The sequence below is a fragment of the Thamnophis sirtalis genome, unplaced genomic scaffold, assembly GCF_051295495.1.
Source record: "Thamnophis sirtalis isolate CommonGarterSnake01/CBP01778 unplaced genomic scaffold, rThaSir2_p1.2 scaffold_2, whole genome shotgun sequence".
NCBI lineage: Eukaryota > Metazoa > Chordata > Lepidosauria > Squamata > Natricidae > Thamnophis > Thamnophis sirtalis.
This window is the reverse complement of record NW_028261382.1, coordinates 159,314,044-159,332,642: the sequence shown is the minus strand read 5'-3', so window position 1 is coordinate 159,332,642 and position 18,599 is coordinate 159,314,044. Positions and strand designations below refer to the sequence as shown.

General features: G+C 35.2%; 1 protein-coding gene across 1 annotated transcript in view; it reads right to left on the bottom strand.

Annotated features, from left to right (window-relative positions):
* The window catches only part of DOK6 (docking protein 6), a 180,578-nt gene that overhangs the window by 9,272 nt on the left and 152,707 nt on the right, over positions 1 to 18,599 (bottom strand). The window lies entirely within an intron of this gene.

The window sequence follows — 18,599 nt, the reverse complement described above, 5'->3', positions numbered from 1 at the left end:
TCCTCCATGAATAAGGAACTATTATCTATTTCATCCTGTATGAAGAAAAGCTTCTATTGTCCCACACAGAAAAGACGTCATTGTACCCTGGAATTTTCTTTTGAAAGAATGAGGAAAGACAAATTTTACTGAAGAGGTCTTCATCCTGCCTCAAATTGGGGTGACAGTAGTTATTTATTTATTTGGAAAAGTAACTATTTTTTATACACCTGGAACTTAAATTGAATCTTGTTTTTTGAGGTGGTGGACAATATTTTCAAGTATTATAGATAACAGTGAATTGATAAAATCCTGTGAAATACAGAAAGGAACAAAGAAAGGACATCCATTTTTGCCGCTGTTATTCATTCTGGCTTTTGAATTTTTAAAAATATTTGTATTATATGTTATAATGCAATACAGTATTCACTATTGTATTATAGAGATGTGAAACACTATGGAAGAATAGATGGATTGAAAATTAAAACAGAAATATACAAGCTAAGGCCATTTGTGAATGATGGTTTCAACCGTTTTAAAATTAATAATGAGAAAAGATGTTCACAAAACATGACAATGGAAGAGCAAAAAGAATTGATGGTGAAGATTTCTCAGATTGAGAAAAAGTCAAATACTGTGGCATTACTATGACAAATATGAATTGTATGGCATTTCAAAATATATAAAAATTATGTCAAGGTATGGAGTGGAATTAACACAGATTTACTCAGAAAACATACAGTTATTGTTTGGAAGAATTTATGTGGTAAAAATAAAATAGATTACCTAGAATAATGCTTTTATTTGAAACAATATCTATTTTGAAAAATGATGCACCTCTAAGCAATGTCAAAAAAGTATATATCTAGATCTATGTGGTAAGGAAAAAACTAAGGGTTGAATATAAAATTCTTCAACATGCAAAGGAAAGAGGAGAACAAGGCCTGTCTGATTTTAAATTGTATGTTGGAGTCTGCTTTTTGGTTTGGATGAAAGAGTGCATTTGAGAAATAAGATAATGTTAGAATTAGAACATGGCCTGAATTTGGATGGCTGGTTATAGTTATGCAAAGCTGAGTTTAATATAGATTTCAAAAACTAACCCAATGATCTTCATGCTTAAGTATTTGAACTCAGTATTCTCTGTTCCTAATCTAGGAGGCTAATTATTCAACATACTAATTTGCATGACTGACTATATAGGCAGGTAAAATGAGTCATAAGGAAGTCCAAATTAGGCCAATTAGCCAATTAGTGTGTGTTTCCCTCCTACTAATTGGCCACGTTTTCCATCTCTCAGGCTGGGGGGTCAAACAGTACGCCCCTCAGACAGGGTTCACAATTTGGGAGTCCTCCTGGACCCACAGCTGACTTTTGAACACCACTTGTCGGCTGTGACCAGGGGGGCATTTGCCCAGGTTCGCCTGGTGCACCAGTTGCGTCCCTACCTGAACCGGGAGGCCCTCACAACAGTCACTCGTGCCCTTGTGACCTCTAGACTGGACTACTGTAACGTGCTCTACATGGGGCAGCCCTTGAAGAGCATTCGGAGACTTCAGCTTGTCCAGAATGCAGCCGCGCGAGCGATCGTGGGTGCACCTCGGTTCACCCACGTAACACCTATCCTCCGCAAGCTGCACTGGCTGCCTATTGGTCTCCGGATATGCTTCAAGGCGCTAGTCGTCACTTATAAAGCCCTTCATGGTATTGGACCTGGGTACTTGAGAGACCGCCTGCTGCCAATCACCTCCACTAGACCGATTAGATCCCACAGATTAGGCCTCCTCCGAATTCCATCTGCCGGCCAGTGCCGACTGGCGACTACCCGGAGGAGAGCCTTCTCTGTGGCTGCTCCGACCCTCTGGAACGAACTCCCCGTGGAGATTCAAACCCTCACCACCCTCCAGGCCTTCCGCAAAGCCGTTAAAACCTGGCTGTTCCGACAGGCCTGGGGCTAAAGAGCTGTTGCCCCCGTCTCAAATGGTATGACTGTTGTGTGTTTTTAAATTATGTATTGTTATGTTTCGTCTTTTATTTTTTGTCTGTACTCCCCTTCCCTGATTTGAATTGTGAGCCGCCCTGAGTCCCCTTCGGGGGAAAAGGGCGGCATATAAATATAATCAAATCAAATCAAATCAATCAAATTGTTATTTTGTAACAAGTATGCTATAGTGTACTTAGAATATTAAATATAATTTCTATACTTAGAAAATAGAAATTATGAACAAACTTAAATACTTGATTCATGGATACAAGACATATATTTTCATTTAGACACAAACAGAAATGCCTAAGGAAAATCATGACATGTAGAGATTGGAAGACATTTTAGAGATAATCTAGTCTAATCTAGAATGAATGAATCCAATACTTAAAACCACAGAATTAATTCTATGAAAAGTCAGAATTCAGATTGCTGGGATCTTTAATACTTTGAATATAGAAGTTAAAATATCTGGCTTAACAATTTATGGCAGCTTCACAGAAGAACATACATCAAAAACCATTTGAAAAAATTAGGAAGTGCTGGTGTGGATATTATGCCTGGCACCGATGAGTTTTTGGGATACATGGCTCTGGTCTATGAAAATGCCTTCGATTGCTTATGTGATGGGAAGAGCTACACCACAAAGTAGCTTGCTCCAGTTATGAAGATGCCTGTTACAATTGCTGGTGAAATGTCCCAACAACATAAAATTAGATCATGGCCATTTATCCTGAAAGCTCACCATTGCTTTCTTAGGACAATGTTTTTAAAAAGACATTTTCACTTTCCAGAAATATAACCCAACTCTATATTTTCAGATTGATGCCTGAAAGGAAAATAATAAACTTACATCAATCAATCAATCAAATCTGGATTATGTGGTTCTGCCCTACAATTTTAGTTAAATGTAAAGGATTAACACTATCCATACTATGTTTCATGAACTAAAGCACTATCATAATTTTAAAAGATATTTCCAATTTCTGAGAGTAAATTTCTAAAAAAAAATATTGCCACTCTCTTTTGCCACCTTCTTCTTTCAAATGAACTTGATGATGGTTCTGTTTAGTCCTTTTCTTCCAAACTATTGACAAGATGTGGAAAAGCATATGGGGAATGTTTTACAGCAATGCTTACTAGCTAATGTTTATCATGTAGCCATTCACTGATTATGCAGCAATTTGCGAACATCATTATTTTAACTTAAGTATTCAGCAATTAGAAATGTAATTACATGTAAAATAACTTTGCTATTAACATTGCACTTCACCATGCTGTACTTTCCTTAATATTTACTACAAGAGTAAAACATGAGATAAGTTTTAAGCACAACAACTTCCAAACTGGTAGGATATCAGAAAAGGTTATTTGTACTTTGATTCGTCTTTCCTAAAGAGGACAGGAACCAGCATTGCTGCCCTGATTTTAATATTGACATAACCACTTTAGGGTAGAAAGAAACTCTTACTTATATATCTATTTTGTAGAAGCAAAATCTCTTGCTCTAGTATTATAGTACAGTAATGCCTTCCAAAAATAACATCTTTGAAGAGTTGCAACCTACTACAACTTTCAATTTACCTCACCATTAGTGTTGCGGGAGCTGTAATTCAGCAACATTTGGACTGAACGTAAGTTTGCTATCATAATGTACAACAAATTACAATAATAACTCAGTTGCCCAAAGATTTGGAAATGCTACCTCATTTTTACTAAAAGGGTTTTTAAGTGCTTGCATCATCCCCAAGCCCACCTAACTAAAATCCTGCCAAGTTTTGAGTTTTGATGATGTAAAGTATTTGAGGATGCTATGAGTAGTTCATATTTTCTTTCTTATATAAGGTGAAACGTGTAACTAAAGAGGTCTATTTTCCTTAGTAATTTACTTTCAAATATTTGGGACAGTAACTGATTCCTTCTACATACAGCGCAGCTGTCATGTATTTAGTATTAAGTAAGATTTCATATAATTTTATAGTCATCTGCCATCAACCGACGTAACAGCTGAGTTACTATGGGATACAAATACCAGCTTTCAAGCAATACAACTTGAGATGATGAAATATGTAGCTCTATCATATGAAGGTTTATATTCAAAATACTGTACACTTGGAGTCAAAGCTGATTTATTTCTAAGTGTGTTCAATCCACCAGCACAGAAGAAGCATGACAGCAGAGCAAAACAACAGTGGATGAGCTCTGCCTAATACAGTAAGTGAGACTCCAGCTACTGGTAGAAAAAAAAAACCAATGTCAAGCCCAGCCCAAGAATAACATAGAACAATCCAGCCAAAGTCTTTATGCTCACAACAGTAGACAGAATCTTGCCAGACTAAACCTTTACTATTCTCACCCTAACAGATATACCCTGGGAAATTCTAGGGAGTGGCTATCCTAACTATCTTCCTCTACCCTGTGTTGTCTTTTGTTTCATTCTCTTCCTTAGAACGTGTTCCCTCTTTCTTGGAAAACTTGTTATTTCACTGAAGTCCATTACAGCCTACTTTTCTTTACAATGTCCACACATGTTTTAATTAACATGGCATTTTATTTCCTCCATTATGCACTCTGATATATAACATGGAAGCCAATGCCTTTGCATCTTGCTATATGGAAACAATAACAGTTGCACATTGCAAAACAAAATCTGGGTACCTGCATTTACTGCATTTATATTTATTTATTACTACTGCTGGATTCTCCCAATAAAGTTATGAGTAGTGACTTCAAAGAAATAGCTACATAGTTTTCTCATCAATAAAGTAATATAGAATGACAGGTGAAAATGGCCTTGGGAAACAAAAGGAAAAGCCACAGACTGAACAATAGGAATGTAAAAAATATTTCAGCCCACAGAAGGAAAGGCTACATGGGAAATGTTTTGGAAGATACCTTCCCTAGTTCTTTGGAGACTAAAAGCAAAGGAGGAGCAAAATATTTCCAGTCTTGCAATTTTCTTTTAATGTAACCTATTCTTGTGCTTCTTATGTGAACTACCTTGAAAGGCTTATTCAGGGTCATTTCACCTATTACTGGTCTAGACCACACATTTGGTATTCCCTGGTGGTTATCATCCAAATAATAACCAGGCTTTTTCCCTGCTTAGCTTCCAAGACCAGAAACACTGATTTTTCTCCCTGTTTCCAGATTACACATAAAAAATTGAATGGTGAAATGCCTGGATTTACTTTCCAAAGTAATATATTCCATACAATAAAACAACACATAGTATAATATGCATTGAGACATTTACTGTTGTCTGGTTGTGAGTCTATTGAAGAATGTTGAATTAAGGCTTACTTGTACATAAAATGGTTTACTTGAATAGAGATAAATAGCAGCAGCTGTGTGTGTAATTCAGATGCCTGCTGACTTAGATCAGCAAAAGTATTTTATGATATGTTATATTCTGCTGTGGTTTTTAAAAAAATATCTGTATATTTTCTGTGAGATAACAAACATGAAAATCTTGAGAAGAGATCAAAAGAAGAAAGGAAAATTGTCTTCATGTACTTCAGAGGCTGTCACAAAGAAAATGGAGCAGGGCTACAAAAAGAAGAGATTAGTTTCAATGGGTGGAAATTGCAGGGAATTTTCATTGCAGACAAGGTGCAAAAACAGTGCACTTACATTGGCTTATATTGTTTTCATTTTGGTTATGAAATGTTCTGTATAGTGTGATACCTATACAGTTTCAAATGGTGTCATATTCAAGAGAAGGTGCAAAAAACGTGCTGTCTGATAATGTGATTATAACACTCAACTTTATTTATAGTAGATGTCTTCGGGCAACTCTAATCAAAATATATCACCATGCAGTGGGGGCAAGAAACAGCTGGCTGAATCTATAGTTTCAAGAAAACTATTTGATCCACACTGCATAGTATTTGGAACTTACATTCTTTTTGCCTAAGTGCCGCATTGAAAGAAATGGTTTTTGATTCGTACAACAATTCTGAGGGATTCCTTGGCTTTGGGGTCTATAGTTACCATTCTGAAACTGTACCAGGGGGAGAAATATTTATTTTAACAAATCGTAAACAATGTAGAGGTTAATTTAATGCAGTTGCCTATATCAACAGAAGACACATCAATTCATGATATAGTAACAACTTTATTTGTGTTAGAAATGAGCATCATTTTGCTCGGAAGCAAAAACAGGTTGGTAATCATGTCTGTCAAGTCGTTTACCGTGACTTAACCCATATAGTTTTTGTTTCCTAGAATCCCACTTCAGCTGCAGAGGTAGTCATATGAATCTGGACACAGATTATTTTAAGTGATTTGCAATACTCTTCTTAATGTGCCACACCCATGCACCCAAAAGCATCTTTTCATTCTGAATACAAAGCACTGTGTAAGCTTGTTATGCTTAATATTTTCTTTATGTAATCTTTGAATTTTGCTGTATTATTTCAGTTCAAATAAAAAAAACTATGAAGCCTAGGGTTAATTTATAGTTAAAAACAATGTTTTATTAAAAGTACTTTACATATTCTACTATTAAAAATAACTTCTATCATACCAAAAAAAAATCTAGTTATAACAGAAGAAATGTTACAATCAACCACAGTGTAATGCTGTGTAGGAATCACTAAAGATGCTCAAGTTTGAAATAGAATATTTTTAGTAATAATTTAGACAACTAGTCCACCAAATGAAATAATTTGGCCAGTGGCAAAACCAGAAGAAAAGATCTCCCTTAATTCATGAATTATCACAAAGATTGGGTTCTAGTAATACTCTTATATTGTTAAGGTTTGTAAGTGTATCCTATCCTTCACTGTGCAATCTTCATTCTCTTGACTTCCTTTGTTTTTGTTAATTCCCAAGAAAGGGAATCATCTGGAACATGTTCAAGGGGGTATTTGTTCCATGGGGTATTTGTGAACAAGAGTGTGGACAGGCAGCCGAACAATGGTCTTATATGTCACAGAATAAAGAAGAAGAATCACTCTAAGGATTATCTTACAGTAATAAAGCTCAACAATCCTTCAAAAGAAAGTCAGAAGCGCAGTGAAGCCTTTTTTTTGCAACAGGAAAAAAAGAATTGTACCATTGGAAGGCCCATGTAGGTAGTGCTAGTGATTTGGGATGGAAGAAAGAGAAAACTTGCACATCAGAATTCAATACGGTTCTATATTAAAAATGTATTCATAATAATGAGAAAAAGTTCAGACAATGGGAGCAATCTATGTAAAAGCAATGTAAATATTCTGAACTCTTTTGAAAGGAGGAGTGAGATTTAATTTACACAGTAAAATAGGATTTAAAAATGCTCATTCTTTGTCTTTGTCTGTGAATTCTTTATCTGCAATGGGAGGGGGATTTTTTTTGCCAGAAACTGGCAAATGCTACTTTCTGGCAAAAAAGGATCATAAATCATGGTCATGTGACTGTGGGACACTGCAAATGATCTTATGGCCAATGTGGGCAGTTGCAAAGTAACAAAAAAGTCATCATGCGACATGTGTGCATATGCGCCTGGCAGTCAGAACTTTGAGCCTGGGTCCTAAGTACCCTTTGAAAGGTCTGTCGTAACTTCAAATTATCTCAAAGCAACCAGTCATAGGTTAAGTACTACCTGTATGGCAAAAGTCTAAATGGAAAAACAAACAAATAAATTGCTAAATTGTTTGCCTAATTCGAATTAAAAAGCATTTTTTTTAAAATCCTATTTCTTTATTTGGGCTTCTGCCTTTCTTTCATTTAACCACTACTGTCTTCTAAGTCAACTTTCTTGTTTTACTGATCGTTCAGCAGGCCAAGCTCCTCCAGATATCTGGAGTCATATAAAGATCTGTGAGAACAGTCTAAATGTAAAGTATCTTTGACAGGAAAGCAATATTTCAGCTGATGATACCCGATTTCCTATGACTACCTAATACATCAAGATAGGCCAAAGTCAGATTAGGTCTTGGCAAACACCAGGAGGAAAACAAACTGGGTTATATGGATGTTTTGTGAAGAATACAGATGCTGTGAACAGTAAGAAATATGTTTCCCCTTTATTAAACACATATAGTATGAAATACTCTCGTATGCTATTAGTCTAATCCTTTAAAATGTGGCAAAAGATGAAAAAGTACCCTTTCAGAAAAACTGTTTCCAGCTTATTCTGTTTTATTCCAGAATATTACATGTAGTGAGGTCTACTACCAAATTGTACAGTTTTTCCCCATTGTATATACATTAAATATACAGCTTTTGGGAGAAGGAACACATTTGCTTTCGTTGCATTTTTGTTGCGATTTACCAGATGACTTGCAAGCAGCAATATATAACAATAGAGAATGAAATCCTTTAAGTCTTGTAAAGTGATCCTATGGAGACCACTCTCTATATATACTCAAGATACTCTATTGAGCAGATTATCTCTTAACTATTGGATCCATCTGATCAACCTTAATATGCCCCTTTAGTATTCATGATAAATTGCCAGCATGGCCATCCCTTGAGCAAAATTTGACTACCATTTTTTTTCTAAGCAGTTTGCTATTCAGCCCTTGAGAACTATAACCAACATGCTTCAAGAAGCCAGCACAATATTTAGGCAACATTTATGACTGAACTCTAAAAAATCTTGATGACTAGCTATAATCTTAAAACACTTTGGGGATTGTTACTTACTCTCATATCAGTTTTAGTATTTCAAGATGGTGAAGATGAAGTATATAAAGTGAAGTATTACAAAGAACTAAAAAAGCAATGTTTGGGAGGGCTAAATAGAAGGAAACCAATATTAAACCTTCTAATGCCATTGCTTCAATACAGTAGATCAATTGTTGACTGTGAAGGCCCCAACCAAATTAGAATTTTCTAAAATTTCAAAAAAACCATATAACAATCACAATCATAATAAATACCAAGCATTTTCCCTATGTTTGTTCTATTAGAACATATAAGCACATGAGAAAATTAACAAAAATAATTATTTAAAATGATAATTTACAGTTGACCCTTGATTTATGACTGATTGTTTAGCAATCTTACAAAGTTTACACCCAAAAGGTACTTACTGGTTCCAAAGTTCTGACTGTTACGTCCCTCAAGCCAGTATTTTGGGTATTTGGCAACAAGCCCACATTTATGGTCATGTGCAGTGATTGACTAAACATTAAACCTATGTAGCCAAAATGGCACCAAGAAGCACAAAAGTGCCAGTGAATTTAAAATGTAATCTTGCAATGGTACAAAAGTCTTTGTGAGATAACCGAGATGACTGTAGGAAAGTAAAATAATTCAAAAGGGAATAATATTCATTGGGTGCCCTGCACACTCAAAACATTAAAAGGAGAAAGAGATACCCACAGAGGTTTATTTCTATGCTGAAATAATTATGAGGAGATTCAAGGTGGATATAGCCTCATTGTCTACTGAAAAGAAAGTTGCCCTTGACTTCATTAGGAAAACTTGTTTTCTCTCTTCTCCAACTTGAAAACTTAAGAGTTATCTTTATGGGCAGGGATGGTAAAGAATAGTAGAAATGATATTTATAGTTTGTTGGTGTATATTTGTGCAGGTAGGACTAAGAATAAAAATTCATGCAAAAGCAATGAAGGGAAAATAGCACGAACTTTGTGAAAACTTTGGGTGGTTTGTGAAAACTCTACTTTTCTATGGCAAAAAAGAGGACACAGTACATCCTATAAATAATTTTAAAAATGATTTTAAATTATAGTACAAGCAAAATGCACACTTTATCACACTTATTAAGCACATTAAGGACTTTAGTAATGCTAAAAAAATTCACTCATATATTTTCACGTTCTGCATTAATTTCTACACATCCATACATTCTATACACTTCTTTGTATAACACTTTAAAAATTATGTAGTGCAAAGTAATTGATCATAAGCTGTTTTATGGGTAATGACAATAATTAACCTTTTATAAGAATTCCCCAAGGTTACTTTCTTCCCAACCATTCCCTTTTATTCTGAAATACAGACCAGGTTTTGTGTATTAACAAAGCTCCATCAAAGCTACTTGCATTTTATGTATTTCAAAGTTTGAAGTTGATCTAATTCTTTTTCTCTCTGAACATTCAGGTCAGGAAGCACATAAATCTGTCTGTCTGTCTGTCTGTCTCCCAAATTTATACCCTCTCCATTTCATTGTCTGAGTGATTCTGGGCAGTTTATAGATAAAAGCCATAAAACCAAATAAAAAGACACAGCTAAAAAAACAGTTAAAAACAAAGTTAATGAAATAATGCCCACTGTCAACCATCATCAAGAATGCATACTATTCTTAGATCCCCATGCCAGTTGGCAGAGTCATATCTTCATGTTCTTTCAGAATGCGGTAAGAATGGTAAGTAGCTTCACATCTGGGTGCAAGATTTCTATAGGGCAGAGGCAATGGCAAGGATAATCTCTTCTTAGACCCACCAGTTGAAATACGTAATCAATGAGGTCTGCAACATATCCTTCCTACCAATCCATGGTGGGATGGATTGATGTAACTGGGACAAGATAGGTAGCCGGGTCCCATGCTGTGAAGGGCTTTAAAAATCCCATACCATGAAGGGCTTAAATTGGACCCAGAAGCACACTGGCATCCAGCTCACACAGCAAAGGTGTTACATTAGAGCATCCAAGATTGCTCACCTGGCTTCACTCTTTACCAGTTGTAGCTTCTGGATACTCTACAAGGATAGTCCCATGTAGAACACATTGCAGTAGTCCATATGAGAGATGACCAGAGCATGAGTGACTGAAAGAAGAGTTTGTGGTCCAGGAAGTGGTGCAACTGATTCACAACATGAAGTTGAGCAAAGATCCTCCTAGCCATAACTGCCATAACTGTTCGTAAAACACGGGTCCAGGAGAAACCCAGGATTATACACTGGGTCTATTTGGGCCAGAGTAACTCCATCCAAGACCAAAGATGATAAACCCCCAGATACAAAGAAGCCCTCCCCCCAACCACAGTCACTTTATCACTCAATCACTAATGAGAAGCTTCTTCAGCTCTGATAGGATAGTGAGAAATGGAAGGATTTATATTCCTTGTATTTAATGACCTTCTAAAAGGATGCAAATGACCAGCTGTCTGCAAGGAATATAAATCCTTCCATTCCCCACTATCCTGTCAGAGCTGAGGAAGTTTCTTGGATGAGAAGCAAAACATCTTCAAAAGAAACACAAGAAAGTCCAGTTGCCTCCTGAAAAAGTACCTTTGTGTCTCTGAATGAAACTTTTAACAGTGAAGTAATATTTGAGAAAATTATTAGGTGCTGTGTACCACATACATATCTCTCATTTGGATGCTGGTATATAATTTCAAAGTATACAGCAGGCTGCTTTTTCCCCAACCAGTCAAATCAGGCAAAACAGATAATTCCTTTAAAAAAGAAAAGTAGATTGCAAAGCTACAAGAACAGTCAAAAGAGAGTTTGGAGGAAAAGAAAGGCAGAGTGTAACTTCTCAGAAAACTCTTTCTGGCAATTAGAGGAATGGACGAATCTTTTGTTTCTTTTTGCTTCTTTATGTTTTTTAAAAATACCACTTAAAAACAAGTTAACAGCCCATTTGGAAATCGTGTTTATTATATGGAAACTGTAACTTTTCTTTTAACAAAATGTATATGCAGACATGCATGATTGCAAAAGATTAAGACATTTTTGCTAAAGCTATAACATTAGCAAAAGGGAAGAAATAATTTTTATTTTTAGTTGGCTATTAGCATCAGCAAACGAAGTACTGCAATACTGAAAAAAAATGTTTTCAGAGAGATAATGGTCTCCTGCTGCCTAAGAAGAATATTATATTATATTATTGACTTTTAATGTAAGCATCTTCCTATATTTGCCTGTCCATGTTGGAAACTTAGCAATTGATGGTCTTTTATTTCCTTGCTGGTAAATGATGGGAAGGAAAAAAAAAGCCGATCACATTTTTAAATTTATCCTGCATTAAAATAATCAGATCAACTTCATTTGTCACCCTGGGCACAATATGATCACTACCAAAGGCAGCGCAATGTATGCCACCCTATTTTTTTTTTTTGCCAGCTTTAATGTGGCCACCTGGATGGGCGCAGAGGCTCACTGTAGTTTACTACTATCATGGTAAGCTGTGGTTCATCTTGCTGTCTAAACAAAGCCATAGTGCAATATATTTTATATTCTTTTCATTGTTTCAGTTCATAGTGAGATGAAAGAATACACTTAGGAGAATTATTTAAATATGAACGTAACTGTGGATATGCCAAAATGATGAATGCCCCAGCAATTTCTTTTAACATACTTTAATTTGCAGATAGTTATACGGGTACAAAGGAAATGCCTGCAGGATTAACCTAAAAAAACAACAGCTGAGTAAAATGATTCAGAAAATTCTTTTAATGTTCCGTACATGACTTTTTTTGTACAATTGTGCAATGTATTTTATTTTGCTTCTAAACTCTGTGTATTTTGCGTTTGAATGAAATTATTATTGTCTTTTTTTCCTCTTTAATGCTAAAATATCTTAAGGGTATTGGTAAAATATTAAGAGTATTTTTCCTAATGACTTTTGAAATATATAGCAATAAATTAATATCTAGAACAGTAATAGCATCTTAAGGACTGAACAATAATAAGTATCATTAAAAAATAAACCAAAACTTTTAAAAAGTCTGAACACCATTTGAAAACATCTGTAAGAAACATGCACATAATTTCTATATTAAAGATTTCAGTTGAGTATTTGAGTTGGTTTTTTTTATTTTGGTAACTTTTTTATTTTTTCATTTTCATAACATATAATCACATGTATACTATTACATAGCCAGCACCGTTTTGTATTATTAAAAGTTTTATATCAATTCATCTTACCATCAACTCCAAAAACACAATTAGCTCTTCTGCTCTCCATACACCATACTTGTCCTTATCCATCACTTTCTTCTCTCTCTCCTTCCCCCTCTACTATCTTTCTTCCCTCTGTCCTCCTTCCCTAATCTACCTCCCCTTCCTCTCTCCTTTTCCTCTCTCCCTTTCCACTCCTCATTTCTCTCCTCCTCTTCCCCCCTCCTTGCCCTCTCTCCTATTCCTCTCTTCTTCCCTTACCTCTTTCCTTTTCTTCCCACTCTTCATCTCATTTACTTGATGTATTTCAGCTTCTGCGCAAGCTCCATTTTATGTTGATGGTATTTATAGTTTCCTTTTCGATATACATATTTAATTTTAACATATATTCTCCTCCTATCTTAAAAAATATAGAACAAGAAAATATACATATATAGTCATTATGCTTTTAATCCCCCCCAGCTTAATTTTGGTCGAGATGTAGACCTGGTTACAATTCCCGCCTATTCTCATCATTATCTTTATATAATTATACATCCTTACACGCCCCCAATTTGCGATTCTGTCTTTAAATCTCAATAGTTTCCCATTGTAGATATATTCCATGTTTCCTCTCCATTTTTCCGTATCTTGCATTGGATTATCCTTAAATTGTCTATAAATGACAACCTCGCTGTTCAATATTCTTTACAATTCCCTTAATCTAGTATGTAAAATAACAAGCAGTAAGCATCTCACTTTATTCATCATCTTAAAAGTTCTATATATATCCATGTTTCATATATTTTAACCCATGTTTAGTTATCTTTCTGTTGTCATTTTCAGTCAATTCGCAACTCAGTTTAATTATCATATATAAAAGTGAAACACAAACCTCTGCTTTACAACCTCCCCATATCAGTTTCATATTTATCCATATTCCATATATTTTGGGCTTTTTTAGTTATCTTTCCATTATTATCTTTAACCAGTTAGCAACTCCATTTTATTGTCATATTTAGGAATAAAATCCTTATCTTGCTTTATATTTCCCCATATCTAGATATCTGATTTTTTCCTAGTAAGTCTTTTGTCCCACTTCTCTGTTCCTGTCTTCTCCCTTTTCTTTGTTTTAACACTTCCACTCCCATCAATTTTCCCCAGGCCACCCTCACATTTCTCTTTGTTGGGGCATAGTCTCCTATTTCAGCTTTCCTTATGCCACTAGCAACCTCCAAAACCACTTTTGTCTGCTTTTTATTCCCTTTTGTTGGGACACCTCCTCTTTTTACAGTTTTTCCTATACCACTGCCAAGACTGATAGAGATTTTTTGTCTGCTTTTTATTTTCCTCCATTTCTCCCCCTTCGTTGCTTGCCCCACTCCTTGTTCTTTGAATTCTTCTTTAGTTCTCTGATTTCTTGGGTTCAGAATACTATTTAGGCTTGATTTTAATCATTTAGGCATATTTTTTATAATTTCACATAGTTCTTCTAATTCCCAGTTTTCCATGATGTCCAGTTCCAAAGTTATAGTTAGTTATACAATTCTTGCTTCAGCTTATATTTATCTACTTCAATTGCTGTGGGGAAAAGCAATGGGAGCCATTCGTCTTTTGTTCTTCCTTAATATCCAGTTCCAAGGTTGCAGTTAGTTATACAAATCTTATTTCAAAATTCTGGTCACCTTAAATTTAGTTAATCTAACTACTTTGAAACCGGAAAAGAAGCTGACAACATCTTAAACTTTTGCAGAAGAGAGAAAAAAAAAAGAAGAGAGAGGAGAAAAAAAGCCCTTCTATTTCTCAGGTCTTGAGTCCGATATTTATTCTTTCCTTTAATAACTGCTCATATATGGTGGACTTGTAGAAAGGTTAAAGCATTTTGGATAAAAATATGGTGGATTATGCAAAATATTCTTAAAAAGGATAAAGTTTACTCCTCAGTTATTCCTGTTAGGTATAATTACAGACTGTATAGTTATAGAGACTAATATGATTTTGAACCTTACAACAGGAGCAAGACTATTGGTCCCACAGTACTGGAAGAAGGAAGAATTACCTACTATTCAAGAATGGACACTAAAAGTAACAAACTTAGCAGAGGTGGCTAAAATATCAGCATATCTTAAGGACCATTCAGATGAGAAATATAAGCTGGAATGGAGAAAATGGATTGAGTATATTCAGAATAAATATGGGACTAAGAAATTCCAGATAGCTTATGAGTGAATGAGCAAGGAAGGATACAATTTTCTTAAAGCTAGCTTTACAAAAGGGGAGTTAAAGTACAAGTGAGGGATGATGCTAAAGTCAGTTAGCTTATTTTAGAATATGGCTGTTAATGTTTATACCCTGTATTTCCTCTGGGAGGTTGGGGTGGGTTGGTGGGGGAGTTCGGCTTGGTGGGGGAGGGGAGGCATATATTTGTAAAACTGTTTTCTTTAAAATTTTCAATAAAAAAACTGCTCAAAATAAATCACTTGTAACAAGCTTGCAATCAGCCAGAAGTTTCTCTTTGCCTCCTACTTTTCCAAATTCTGATTTATGGCAGTTGGATAATTAAAACTTCCCGCACAGTCAAGGTTAAGTTATCCGTTATCAGTGAGAAGACTTGCTTTTTTCTTGATTATATTAGCTGGAAGGAATTCAAACAAAGTAAAAGTAAACCCTTCGGGATATTGGTTTCTATTTCAAATCCAAAACCAAATTTAGAGTTTATAATTGAATGGGTTTGTCACTTCTCTGCTTTCTATCCTTCTGTCAGAAAACATTTCAAACAAAGAGCTTCTGGGGGGGCTGGTGTTACAACACTTCCTTTCTTCCTTTTCTTTTGGAAAAAGAAAGTCGCGATCTGACCATCCATATTATTTATGTTTTCAGGATTTCTTTGCCTTTTCCAGGTTTAATTTATGGCTGTGGGTTAGATAAATTTTCCTACCCGGTCTTTCATCTCTTCCACTCCCCTCCTGTTCCATTTGCTTTGACAAAAAGCCAGCATCTTGTCAGCCATGTTGAAGGCTGCTGCCCCGACTCCAATTCATAGGCAAATCTCTGACCTACGAGCGACCTGTTTCTTCCCTCTAGGTCTGATGAGACGCTGCCCTTCTTTGTCCCTGTCTCCAGTGGGGGTTGTGATCCAAAGGATCTCAGAGATGGTTTGTCAGACAGGGTTCATGTGAGACTCTTAAGAGTCTACATCCCCACATGTCTGTCCAGTTTGAGAATTTCCTGTTGAATCGAGTATTTGAGTTGTTAATTATTGCTATCATCTAGATTTTTTTAGTAAACATACTGGATGGAATTTGGAAAGAGTTTTATTAATTGGCAGCTGCCAAGAGTACAATAATATAGCTTCCTCCAAATAACTGCATTGATTATATATTTGATAATTATTTTAAGATTTTTTTTCTTGATGTTTCAAAGCAACCAGGCTTAAGAATTGTATATGCATTTAATGGATTGTGGGTAATCCTCAATTTATAACAGTTTGCTTAGTGACCATTCGAAGTTACAACGGCACTGGAAAAAGTGACTTATGACCATTTGACTGTTGCAACAGCGCCATGGTCACATGATTTACCTGTCAGCATTCTGAGTAACATATCCAAAGAAATCGGAACTCTGAGACAGGGACATTGCTCAAAGAACATGTTCATTGGATACATTATATCGGCACAGCCAATGAAAACCAACCCCCCAAAATTCCCATGGTTACAGTGTAATTATAAGAGTGAAAGTTTCCCTCCCCAAATGTCTCAGGTCACATTGTCCAATAGAAGTGGTTGGCAGGCTCCTTGGTCACTCCTGTTCCTCCTTAATGGCCACCTGTTTGGATGACCTTGGTTTTCAAGGCAGAGCTCTTTATTATGTCTGTGAGACAGTTTAGTTATTTCTCCCTCTTCCCTTAGTATGTGGCAACTATGAGTGAAGCAAAAGATGGCTTCAGCCAGGTTCAATTCAGAGTTGACGATGCAACATGCCAGAGCCTAGATCAAGTACTGCATCAAGTACTTCATCAATCACTTCTTCTACAAGTTTGGCTTTGAAATTTGCTTTCTAGTGATGTTCTAATGATGTTTGGATACTTGACAATTGATTCACATTTATTAAGGTTGCAGTGCTCTGGGGTCATATGACCCCTTTTTGCTACCTTTTGCCAAGCAAAGTCAATGGGCAAACCAGATTCACTTAACAACCATGTTTGTGATTCAACTGCAGTGATTCACTTAACAAATTTGGCAAGAAAAGTAATAAAATGGGGCAAAACTCACTTTACAAATTTCTTACTTAGCAACCTAAATTTTGGGCTCAATTGTGGTTGTAAGTTGAAGACTACCTGTATTTACCAGTGGGTGCAGTTGTTAATGTTATAAGACTTTTGTCTTGTTTAATGCCATTTACTAACCACCCATCATAGTTATGTGTAATCTACTTCATTCTTAAAACCTAGACTGCAACTATTTATTTTGGCATATAAAATTGAGATTTGGCTTTAATTTATTTTAGGTATGGTGTTTGTATTTTACACTTGCTAACTGTTCTGAGATATTTTAAATCAAAAAGTGGGTTATACATGAAATAGATTACCCATTTTAAATTTCCAAATATGCAGGAGCAAAAAATTTGGTGTCAGTGTCCATAATTATTGCACAAAAGTATATTACATAAATAAAAACCAGAAGAAATCTATCTATAAGGGCTGTTGATGTCCTTTTCCCCCATGCTATGTTAACATTTCTCTTATATATTACAATAAGATAGCTAAGCCAATTTTCTTACGCAAAATTTGTTGAAAAGAGACAATAGGATAAGTTCATATGTCCTGCTAATCTATGAATGGCTATACATGATTTATAAATAGTTTAGAAACTGTACAAACATTGTGTATTGGTTTAGGCGATGTATTAAGCCCAAAGTAAGTAAATCATATTATAGTTTAATGCAATACATGAATCATTCATTGGGAAGTTCTGCAACCTTTGTCATGTTGGAGAGGAGTTTTACAAGAGGGGAAAAACAACCAATTTTATGTTCCATTGGCTATGTGGTTGGATTACTCATTAATGACTTGCACCTTAGGCTTCAGCAAAAACAAATGTTTTTTCCTAACGTCTAAGGAAAAAGTATGAGATGCTGATCTATAAAACTGTATTCATTTTACATAAAATATATTTACTCTAGCACCTCTTAATACATACATTTTATAGGAATTGAACAAACTTTTGTATATCTCAACATACAGTATATAATTTTTTGTAACTAGTATTTCATAGTCATCCATTCTATAATCAGGAATAATGAGAAACTATAATTAAGCTCTATATTACTGCTTATCCCTTATATTTCCAAGAGCTGCCCACCTGCTGATGTTAATTTAAGAATAGAAGTATTTTTTAAGAGAACTAAACATTTCATTTCTTATTTTCCTTACTTCACATTGTTCTAGCTTAATCAAAAACAGTTAAATATTCTCTTAGGCAATACAGTCTGTAGGCTTTGTTATTTTCTAAACCTGATTCCTGGTTTTCAAAGAGATTATATAAACATATATTCAAAGGTATGCGTATCATTGTAGCTAATAACAGGAAATAGTGCGTAAACCATATCATTGTCAATTAAAAAAAACTTCTTTAGGCCTTCTTAATCCGTTCTTACCTAGAAAATGGCCAAGTTAACAACTGAGAAAAATACAGATAAGAAATAAGGATGCCCACAATTCAATGTGATTTGGAATAAGTTCTTCAGAATCTATATGAACATCAATATAGCATCAGTCATTCACTAAAACTGTCCAACATTTTAGGCTTTTATGGCAGCGTGATGAAATCTTATGATTGGATTAGATATTTAACATGGTT